The sequence below is a fragment of the Mya arenaria genome, chromosome 1, assembly GCF_026914265.1.
Source record: "Mya arenaria isolate MELC-2E11 chromosome 1, ASM2691426v1".
Lineage (NCBI taxonomy): Eukaryota > Metazoa > Mollusca > Bivalvia > Myida > Myidae > Mya > Mya arenaria.
This window is the reverse complement of record NC_069122.1, coordinates 3,990,128-4,001,257: the sequence shown is the minus strand read 5'-3', so window position 1 is coordinate 4,001,257 and position 11,130 is coordinate 3,990,128. Positions and strand designations below refer to the sequence as shown.

At 34.5% G+C, this 11,130-nt stretch overlaps 1 long non-coding RNA gene across 1 annotated transcript; it reads right to left on the bottom strand.

Annotated features, from left to right (window-relative positions):
• Nucleotides 1-446: 446 nt before the first annotated feature.
• On the bottom strand, nucleotides 447-8,262 carry LOC128239990 (uncharacterized). The gene is made up of 3 exons (XR_008261989.1): nucleotides 8,199-8,262; nucleotides 7,368-7,434; nucleotides 447-738 (listed from the first exon to the last, which is right to left on the bottom strand). It is a non-coding gene; the product is annotated as an uncharacterized LOC128239990 (long non-coding RNA).
• Nucleotides 8,263-11,130: the final 2,868 nt, after the last annotated feature.

Below are 11,130 nucleotides of genomic sequence, written 5' to 3'. Positions count from 1 at the left end.
CAACGTTTTTTTTCTACTTTAATATTTTTTCATATTTTATCTTTTAACAAACTTCTTGGCAATTTTAAGGGCTTGATAACCTATGACATGTTATCAATCGACAGTTTGTTTTCAAATCAGAATAATAAAACACGCTGCCATGTACATCACACAAATAACCATGTACACAACATGAACAAGTGATATTTTTATAGTATTTTATTTATATAATGGAGATGAAGAATATTATACAATATGAAGGTATCATGTCATATGCATACGGAATGATAACCTAACAATAAAAGACAGCTTTTCTTATTAAACCGAAGTCAGTTTTAACATTATGTGAACTTAACGCTCATTCTGTTTAAAGCAAATATACCAGTTCAGAGATGTATTAAGTGATGATATAAGCATGTCTGTTATTTTAATCGAGCGGAAATCAAAAAAGATCGAAACTTCTAAAATGTATGACGATATGGTTTAATGATATTTATCAACAACTATTCACAAAATCGCGACAGCACCCGTTTTACAACAACAAATCTATGTACAGTGTCTTTGACAACATGTCGCATTTTGTCGACGTTCGTGCCGCATTTTGACGACATCCGTGTCGCATTTTGGCGTCATCTGACTAGAAGAAACCCCCGTCCATCATATAAAGCCAGAAGAGTGTGTTCATGTTCATGTTCCCGAACATGCCCGCGGGTTGGTATGTCTGACGGTTCTGCATAGCTTGGGTCATTGGGCTCCGACCTGAATATATGGAGTTCAAGATAATGTGAGCAACACATATAACATCGGGACATACTTATCAATGGTTGCATTCGCCAAGGGGCGTAGCTAGGCCTAAAAAACTTGTAGGCCCGATGGTTCTATGTGAGTTTTGGGACTTTAATATGCACATTTCACACACTAAATTACATTTGCAATGCTGACAATAAAGTCAAGCAATACACCCTGCACGAAGTGTTGGAGTAGCTATTAGTTTTAATTGTATTTTTGGGTAACATTTTTTTTATTTCTCAAAACGTTTGTAGGCCTAGGTCTACAAGGCCTAATTGTAGCTACGCCATTGTTCGCCCTAGACTTCTTGTAGGAACATGATGTTATCCATAGTGTATCCATAGTGTATGTCACGCAAGGGTTTGTGGCGTTACTGTTTATTTCAATATCGCGCTCTGAATTCATTAGCGCGACGTAATTAAACCAATGATATACGCCGGTACCATTTCTGCCTATTTGTTTATATAAAGATTTCGACCACCTTTACCGCATAATAACTACATTGCTGCAGAAGATCGTACTGACTTTTATCATTTAAACTGTTAACATTAGGATTTGTCGCAATTTTCGCGTGTTCATATTATACAAAAAATGCAATAGAAATCCTTTTTATCATGTTTACTGTATTGTGCCATTGTGCGTGTCTCGTTAAGTCTCTTTGAGGGCTTGAACCTTGAGGCCCTGAACCTTGAGGCCTTAAACCTTGAGTCCTTAAACCTTGAGTCCTTAAACCTTGAGGCCTTGAACTTTGATGCATTGATCTTTGAGGCATTGATCTTTGAGGCCTTGATCTTTGGGTCTTGATCTTTGGGGCCTTGACCTTTGAGGCCTTCATATTTGAGGCTTTGCACTTTGAGGCCTTGATCTTTGAGGCTTTGCACTTTGAGGACTTGATCTTTGAGGTTTTGATCTATGTGCCTCCATGTAGGGTAATCATTAAATGAGTACCTACTGGACGTGTCCATCTAATTTTCATTTTGCCTTTGAGACATGGAGTAGACCTAATATGTCGTTGATTCATCATTGTTTCATATTAAACTACAATCAATCTTAAACCGAAGTACTGAGTCGCGTACAGACGTCAGGGTCGGATCATTGCAAACACACTATTGTGTTAAGAATGATATACGGATGAGTTAGTACGTTATCGTGTGCTATATGTATACAATGTCACCGAATATCAGCTGTCTCAATCTTGGTAATACCACTTTTCAGGCACCGGCAACGCCTATTTACACTCATACAAACAGACGCGTAACAGGCAGTGACGACTAGAGGTGGGCCCATGATCTGGCGTTGTGTATGTGTATTTTTTCTTTCCAAAGACCGTGCGATCAAGGATAACCCGGGAGACTGCAACCACTTATGTCAAACGGGCTTCTTTGTTTTTTGCTTAAGTAACAGCACGTGGAAGGGAAATTTATGCGATACGAGGAATTCCGGGTGCGATACCCTATCTCTTTTTCGAAGAGACCCCTTAATTCTTGCACGTGCTCCGTGTAGAAAACCGATACACGGGGTACAACTTTCCTGGGTTAAACCAGTACTGAGTACACCACTTAATAAAAATCCAAGTAATACCCTTTAAATGCCGAACGACCGGCAAGGTAGCTACTTGTACCAATGTTTAATGTCTTTCGGTATAACACGACCAGGGATCGAACCCACGACCCCAACCTTAACAACCATGCCACGGCACGGAGACGGTTAGAGGGTGCGCAACTCATGCGCCCACTACCCGATAATCGAAATTTATATGATTGAAATGTTGCCATTAAGTACAAACGTCCTGCTATTTACAGTCTGAAAGGGTGCATTTCAATATATCATATTTATTTTATCATCAATATCGAAATTAAAAAGTAAACTTTTTTAATTTAAGTTGATTGCGTCCCCCCCCCCCCCACACACACACACACTACATTCGCTCATGACAACAAACCCGTCTTCTTGGTTTTAAGAATACAATTCGTCGCAAGTTGTGTGCGGCATTATGTGCACGCTTTATTTGACAGTACTCAACATAAATAGGGAAAAGATTTACTAGTCGTAATAAATGTTTGAAAGAATTCATGGTCATATAAAACCTTGTCACATGTAACATACAATACACAGTTGTTGCTAACAGTATTTAATGCTCAAAATGTACTAGGAAAAAATTATAATGTAAACATGATTTATTTGTTCGTCTTTCATATTTCAACATTTTTAAACCAAATAAAGTTATACGCAAGGCGTTTCCTAATAAATTGTATCATTAATCTATTGTTTAGGTGTTCTGGCAATGCCTTGTACCTTGCTAGGATTAATAGTTATCTTCATTGTGTATTTATGCAAATCAGCGCATAATAAATGATTTTGTCTTGTTTCGTTTTATCCTAAAACAGTTAACTGCCTTTGTGCCCGTACACAAAACAGAAACAAACTTCTTGATTTTCGAATTAATGCTTACAACAAAAAGTAAAAAAGCATGATTAATGTGACTGGATGTAAGTCATTTTAATAGTACGAAACAAGACGTTTATGTTTAGTGATATGTCTCATGTGAAATATGTGAATTATTACATGGCCAGCTGTAATGAAACATTTATATTCATTCGCGTACTTCATTCTCGACACAAAACAAATCACCAATCAAATTTGGTGGGAGTATTTACCTATGCTTTGGGTATTGCTGGACAACCACATAATCACACCTAAGTTATTTCTATTGTAGTTCATGACGGCTTCTCATATAAAGTTTTATTTAATCTCTTTACCACAAAACATTGCGAATGCACCATTAGCATTACAAAGGGATAAGTGTGTATGTGTGTGGTCGGGGGAGGAGGCATCCGGCGCGCGCCCAACTTTCTCCTCCAATTGCCCAAGTGATTTTTTATGACAGAAATGTAAAAAGAATGAGCACCAAAATGCACCATTTTTCTTTAATATCAAACTAAATTAGCATTTAGAGTTCCGCCCCCCACCTTGTCGACCCCAGTCACTTAAACCGCCCCTGCCAAAGAACCTGTTTCCTTAAACATTGTTACGTATGTGGTATGTACTTGTTTGATTTGGTGCGGCTCGGCCATGTCAAAAATAAAGATGAGAAATATCTTTCAATCCTTTTTTTTCGAATTTTCCGATGATTAAAAGGTATTCATAAACAGTGATAAAATATAAAATATTACCCATATTATCTTTGAAAAAAAACGATCCAATTAAGGATTTCATGTTACGATTTAAGTGAGTCAAATTATTTTCCCAATTACGCATCTTGATTATTTCTAAACGACCTGTCAAATAAGAAGTGTTTTTGTATCATCTTCGTCTTTTTTAAATGTGATGGAAAATGTCTGCAAAATTGTAATTGTCCATGACATTTGCTGCCCGTCACAAGGCGCTAACATCACCAACTATTATACTGATGTAGGGTGATGTGGCATTTTTTTACGCCCAATATAATTATGTGTCCAATGGATCAAAACAAGTAAATCGAATTAAAATAATAAAAACAATGCCTGCGTTATTTCAGTCTTGGGCGGACGGTAGGTTATACTCGTATATGTGTTTATCTTGTTAATTGTCTTGTTAAGGCTTCAAACGTGACGCGCCACATAACATCACCTCAGTGAGTTTTAGCTATACTTGGCCTACACGAGACTCTACTGTGTTTGTAAAATGCTCTTTTTAATGTTTTGCTTAACCCGGGGGGAGGGGAGGCAATGACGACAAAATGCTTTTTTAATGTCTTAATTCGACCTTTGGAGTTGAAAATCAGAGGTTTTCCAGGCATAAAAAATCATATGACAATTAATCCGGACAGGTCTGTTTCGCCGTTAGTGGTCATTCTCGTTGTAAAACTCATGCAGAGATGTCGTCTATATTTTGCAGTATTGCTTAATTAAATCCTTGAAAATTGTCCCCTTTTATTTGTTTTGAAGAAATTGTTTTTGATCTAGAACACCGGACAAATAAACGGCTCTGATAATGGAATTTAACTTTATTGAGAGTCTGTGTTGTCTAAAAATGCATTTATCTTTTGTCTTGTGCATGATTTATGGACATATGGTAATTCGCTATTAAATGTACTCTACATGGTCGTCGAACATGCGTATTAATGAGTGTATGCAACTTATCTGTCCAAGTTATTTAAATAAAACACTGTACGGAGTCAAAGCAGTACTGTTCATTTTTTTTCTGTTTACCAATAATTCATTACGAACGTAAGTAGTAATAAACTATACTCCAATAAACATGTCATCGCTAATAAGGACAATTATTAACGCCAACATGTTGCGCGTAAATTAACGAAGGAACGAAACAAATGTCAAACTTGATTGTCGGTCTAGCTTGAGTATGTAACCCCGGCGTCGCTGATATTCTTGCGTTGGTCTTTATTTAGACATTCTGCGTTTCGTACATTTCAGAAGATCACTGGTTTATGATCTGCATGATCCATTGACCTTCATTATCAAGAAATGGTGGCAACAACAATGTTCACTTACTATTTTAAGAAAGTTTGATTGATTGTTTACAAATGAATACAGCCCACAGTATGACCTCGCCCGCTGTGTTCTTTGTACATTCTTAGTACATTTCAGAAGATAACTGGTTTATGATGTTCATGATCCATTGACCTTCATTATCAAGAAATGGTGGCAACAACAATGTTTACTTACTATTTTAAGAAAGTTTGATTAATTGTTTACAAATGAATACAGCCCACAGTATGACCTCGCTATTTCCTTTCATGACTTCTGTATTGTCTGAGTGTGTTTCAAATGTCAACCGTCAAATGCGACGACGCCCACATTTTTGTTTAGGGCTTGGTTAATGATTGTTTGAATTTCTTTGAAGGTTGTAATAATTATTTATCTATATCACGTGCGAGTTCTGTTTAAATAAAATAAGGAATACAAACTGTGATAACTTTATTTACAGGGGCGTAGCTAGGCCTAACAAAACATGTAGGTCCGATGGTTCTAGGTGAGTTATGGGATACCCCCCCCCCCCCCCCCTCAAAACAAAAAAGAGAACAGATTTCTTTCTAAATTTGAAGCATAGAAGCAAAATAGTGCAATTTGGGAGCCTTCCAGGAGAAAAACAAAAGGCACATTTACATCCATTTTATATGCACATTACACAAGCTAAATAATATATGCAATTATTACAATAACATCAAGCAATACACAATGCAAGTAGTTAAAATAAACACCAGACTTGCTTTGGTAATAACGTTATATAACAACTCATATTTATATACAAGTTTTGGGTTGAGTGTTTGAGGAGCTATTAGTGGTTATTGTAGCTTTAGTAACGGCTTTGTCGTTGCTTGATAAACATTATCACGTAATGTAATGAATGTATTTTTAAAATGTCAAACTATCCGTTACTTTTTTATAAGTCATGGTGGCCTAGTGGTTAAGGCAACGATTTTGCTAAAAAAAATGACCTTACCCTAATAAAATCAAAACACTTTTTCAAACTAGTATTGTATTTTTTTACCAGCAATTTTGAGTTCATAGAGTAGGATAATGATAAAATAAGTATTTTCAGATGCATTACCGGGAAAACTATTTTTAGGTCCAAAAGTAAGAGCGCGTCCCTTAAACTTAAAATGTGCCATAGTAGCAAGACCAATATTTAGTCGGGGTTTGGTTGTATTGTATTTTAAATAACTAGGTGTGTCTACTTTGTACTGGATTGTTTAAAACACATGCTGGGGTCAGTGTATGATTGAGTAATCAAAATTTCCGGTTGAACCATGCAGTAAAAATGCGGTTTCACTCAATGTCTTATTCCGCACTCTCCCAGATTATAAGTATTGACTTTCATTTTATTTTTGTCCCAGTCATACAGATCTCAATTGAATCGAAAACTGCCAAAAAACTCATTTTTCTAAAAGCGTTTGTAAAGCTTTTAGCCAATGATCATGTTCGAACATAAATATGAAAAACTGCGATCTGATCTTTTGATAGCAGTCTTATATCTATAGTTTCCAGACATTAACGCAAAAATTGGTTCATTCCAAGATAAAAAATAAAAAGTGGTCAAAACGGTCAATCTGTGAGAGTTCAGTTTTTAAGGCAAAACAACTTGTATTGATATTTTCTTTCTTGCAATGCTTTCACTTTTGAGCTGCAACCTTTATTGATCAATTTTAATATAGTCTAGATAAGTTTAGAAGGGATGTATATAAATCAAAATTATCATCTCATTGACTAGAAGTTGTAGCAGAAATATGGCATTAACCTGAACCAATAACTCTTCAATGTAGAACCATGTAATTTATTCAATGTTTAAAGGATGAAACTAAATGTATTATTGAGTGTCCTCTGACCAATGACTTAAATAACAAATATTTTAAAAAATGTTATTGAAAAATACCAAAGAAATGGTGGACTAATGCAATCTGGGCTGGAATTCATATTGGTCTTAATTGGACCTAACAATGGTGTAGCTAATCGGAGTTCTTGTTATTAACTGACCTATCGATTGGATGGAGTCAATCATGTATACTTATGTTGCTTACGTTACAAATTGAATACCACCTTAGATAATGTTACATTAGATAGAAACTAAGGCATGTATATATATATTTATACTAAACTCACCTTGAGATTGTACGAGAACGGCCATGGCCAGAACCAGGATACTCGCCAGAAGAAGGTACTTGAACATCTGAAATATACAAACGAATGGTAGTTTTGGGGATATATTTAAAGCGGTCTCTCAAGTTATATAGGGTAACAACATAAAAAATAAGATCATGTTTAAAGTGAACAACCTCCCTGTAACAGTGTAAAGTCATGATAAGATGTTTTAGTACGAGATATTCTGGCCAATAAATATAACATAATAAAAAAATGGATAATTCTTCATTTTGTCCAAACACTCTAGATCTTTAATGTTATTGAAAAATTTAATTATTTTAGTATTGAATTGACGAATTTCTGTTCTCGTAATTATAGGTCAGTTACTGTTTGCTGTTGTTTTCTTAGCGATAAATAACATATCACAATTTGAACATGTTTTAAAAAAATGTATTTTCAAATCCCAAATATGTTAGAAAATCTGTTGAACCGATATTCTTTTCCATAGATCTCCTCCAGTGCATGGTAAGTAAGCGAAACATACAATCAGCCGATATTTGATAATTAACAATTAAATCCATCAAATAGCAAAATAGAGTAATCTTCTTTGGAATTACTTAAATACTTCTCTAGCAATTTCATGTAACATGTTTTCCAATAACTAGAGCAGACTTTTATTTCTAAGATATATATATATATATATATATATATCTTGACGATTTTTATGAAAGACTTAATTGATTGAATTGATTACAATAAAAAGGAACATCCTCATTTTAGACTATCAAAGTGTCCAACTATTTGCAAGTTCATGAGCTAAAAATGTATAAATCCTATACATTTATCAATTACCTTTGGTTTAACAACTATGGCGATAAATGCACGAGAGATATTTCACGTCCAAAGGCAATCGTCGTTGTGTGCTAATTGGCCATCATTCGCTCATTATATACGCCGCCAGAGCGAGGGTTGGCGGTAATAAATCATATAGTCACCGCGCGGGCTTGGTTTTTACTACAAAAATATTTACTACCAACAAAACGTATATCTTCGTTTTATGGACTGTATCTAACAAGAAATTGGGAAAAGAATTAATAAAGTAATTACTGATGTCATCTTAAATAATGGTCGAGAAAAAAACGTACTATTAAAAGGGATGGGAGTAATTCATAGAAAAATGTTTTACAGATGGCATCGAGCGAATTTTAAGATGTAAACGTTGTATTTATGTATACTATTTTGAAGTAGTAAACTTTATCCGAAAAGAAATTTTCTCTCAACTCAACTCAACTAAAACAGACCGTTCTGTGAAAACAATTAACATAATTAGATGCCATAACAAACGAAATAACCTTAAATGTAACATTTAAACCTTGAGAATACACTTAATTTAATAATAGTCCTGAGATTCGTTACAGAAAAAGCTTTGTTTGGTGCCAGTCTGGTGTATAGTCCCTTTAAGTGAAACCGTTCAATGACTATTGAATATTTTTTTACCAACAAAATGATTCTATTTCATATCAGTCAGAACATTTATAAACCGGTTCAATAATAAAAGCAATGATTCATCTGTACAGTACTTGCGAGCCTTTTAGTGTTTGTTGTTTTCTGTTGTTGTTTTTTCAGTCATATTCATTACTCATCCTACGTGGACACAAGTATAAAAAGGTGGATTAATGGCGGCTTTACAACAGGTTTGGAATTAACTTTTGATCATAATACAAAACAATTATACTTAGGCAGGAAAGTGCGATTAGTTCAAATAGTATTATTTTTGAAAAAACAAATTCACTTATTTGAATTAAAGTACAATATAATAGATACAGTAATGAGATAAAGAACACAAAACTATATAGCACACGATCAGGTTCGTTTAAAGTAATTAAATAAGACTTTAACAAAAATGTTTTTCGTAAGGTATCCGGGTTCTTACTGTTTAAAACTTGACTAAAATTCAGGATATTAGGTTAAGAGTGAAAAATGACAATCATGTGTGTATTTTTTCCCAGATAGGATCACAAAGTGGACATATGAGTGAATAGTGCAGTTCGTCACCAATATCGTTTATTGTTATGTAACATATATTATCATTATACCTCACTTTTGTCTACAATGGTAAAATCCCATTTACCGAAAAAGAGATATTTTGACTATCAGAAACATTTTCAATATTTTTGACACGTGACCAAGCGAAAATTTACTGTCAGGTCATGAGACCGCAGTGATATTTTGAATGTCATATAAGGGCAAATAACTGCTTCAATATTTTAGTTAAATCATGACGTGATTGCCTCACTTATACACATAAAGAAGTGACGCCACTATTCTGTGTAAACAAAATCTCAGACGATAGGAACTGACAGCCAGTAAACAGTGGAATTTTGTTCTAGATATAATTATTTTTATATGTTATATTTTGTTAACCTTGTTTAACTTGTTTAATTAATTGAATTAAAAACATTTTAAAACTTTTTTATTTACTTTATTTTGTTCTGTATAATAAAATGTATAATATGATATTTATAAAATAAGTCAAGAAACTTATTTTCGAGTTGTTGGATGAAACGAGCTTACTCCAGTAACTTTTTATCTATAATGGTTAGAGGGTATCTACCAAGTCCCGACTAACGTGGAGTACTCTTTCTGGTATATAAAATCCGACGCGAAAAATACAATGAAGTTGCTTCAACAGATTAAGGTTTTCAAAGCCCCAGACTTCACATCTTGTTAATCATGTTATTCCACAACTAGTGGGTTAAACCCGGAACATTACGACGAATGGGTTAGACATGTTATATACAACTAGTTGGTTAAAAAAGCTCATTGAGCTAATGTTTCTTGTTATCATATACCCGAAATTAAGTAAAGATTCTTGTATCTTGTATCTTGTATCTTATATCTTAATATTACAACTAGAAAGTTAAACATGTGTTTTTATAACTAGTGGATTCTATAACATGCAGTTTTACAACATGAGGGTGTGATGAGAAATGAATAGTTTCAAGATCAATCCAAAATGACTACTTATCTTTGTTCTCTTATGTTGCATTCTTCTTATGACAATAATGTGCGTCTTGACACTTTTTATTGCAACAATATCCTGGACAAGTGGCTTGATAAATGGTAAAGAATGAACATTAATATACCTATATAAATAAGATTATAAGTATCTTCCATGGCCGAGAGTGTAAAAAAGGTTCATTCCGACTCGAGCGTAGGGTGTTTTGCGGAAACAAGATTCACTTGTCTACTTATCTGAGGTGGGAAAAATAAGTATTCTGTCTCCCCCTAATTATGATTCGAGGTTTCCTCCTTCCCCTCCTTTCCACAGTTTGAGATGGGAATTTTACCTCCTCTTCGATGAACTCCATTGCAATATGATTTTATATGATCTGATTCATCCGCCACGTAAATGTGATTTGCGGTTTCACCCTCCTTAGACAAATCCATTGTGACTTCAAGCTCCTGTTCATGGGATTTTAGGATTCTACCTTCAACTCAATCAGATTGTATTGGACCTCCCCCTCAATACGATTCGAGATTTCGACCACCTTTTAAATACTATTATGAGATTTCGTTTTTCTGAAGTACGATTTGAGTTTTAGATTTGCCCTTACATATCATTTAAGTTTGTGGGTCAAGTGAGCTTTCCCCAAAAACACATGCAAGGGGGAGAACCTAAACATAATTAGTTTTGGACAAATACAAATTGATGTCTCCTGTTCGTAAACAATGAGAACGGTGAAGAAGGAGTAAAAAAGATATAATTTGATCATCGAAAATA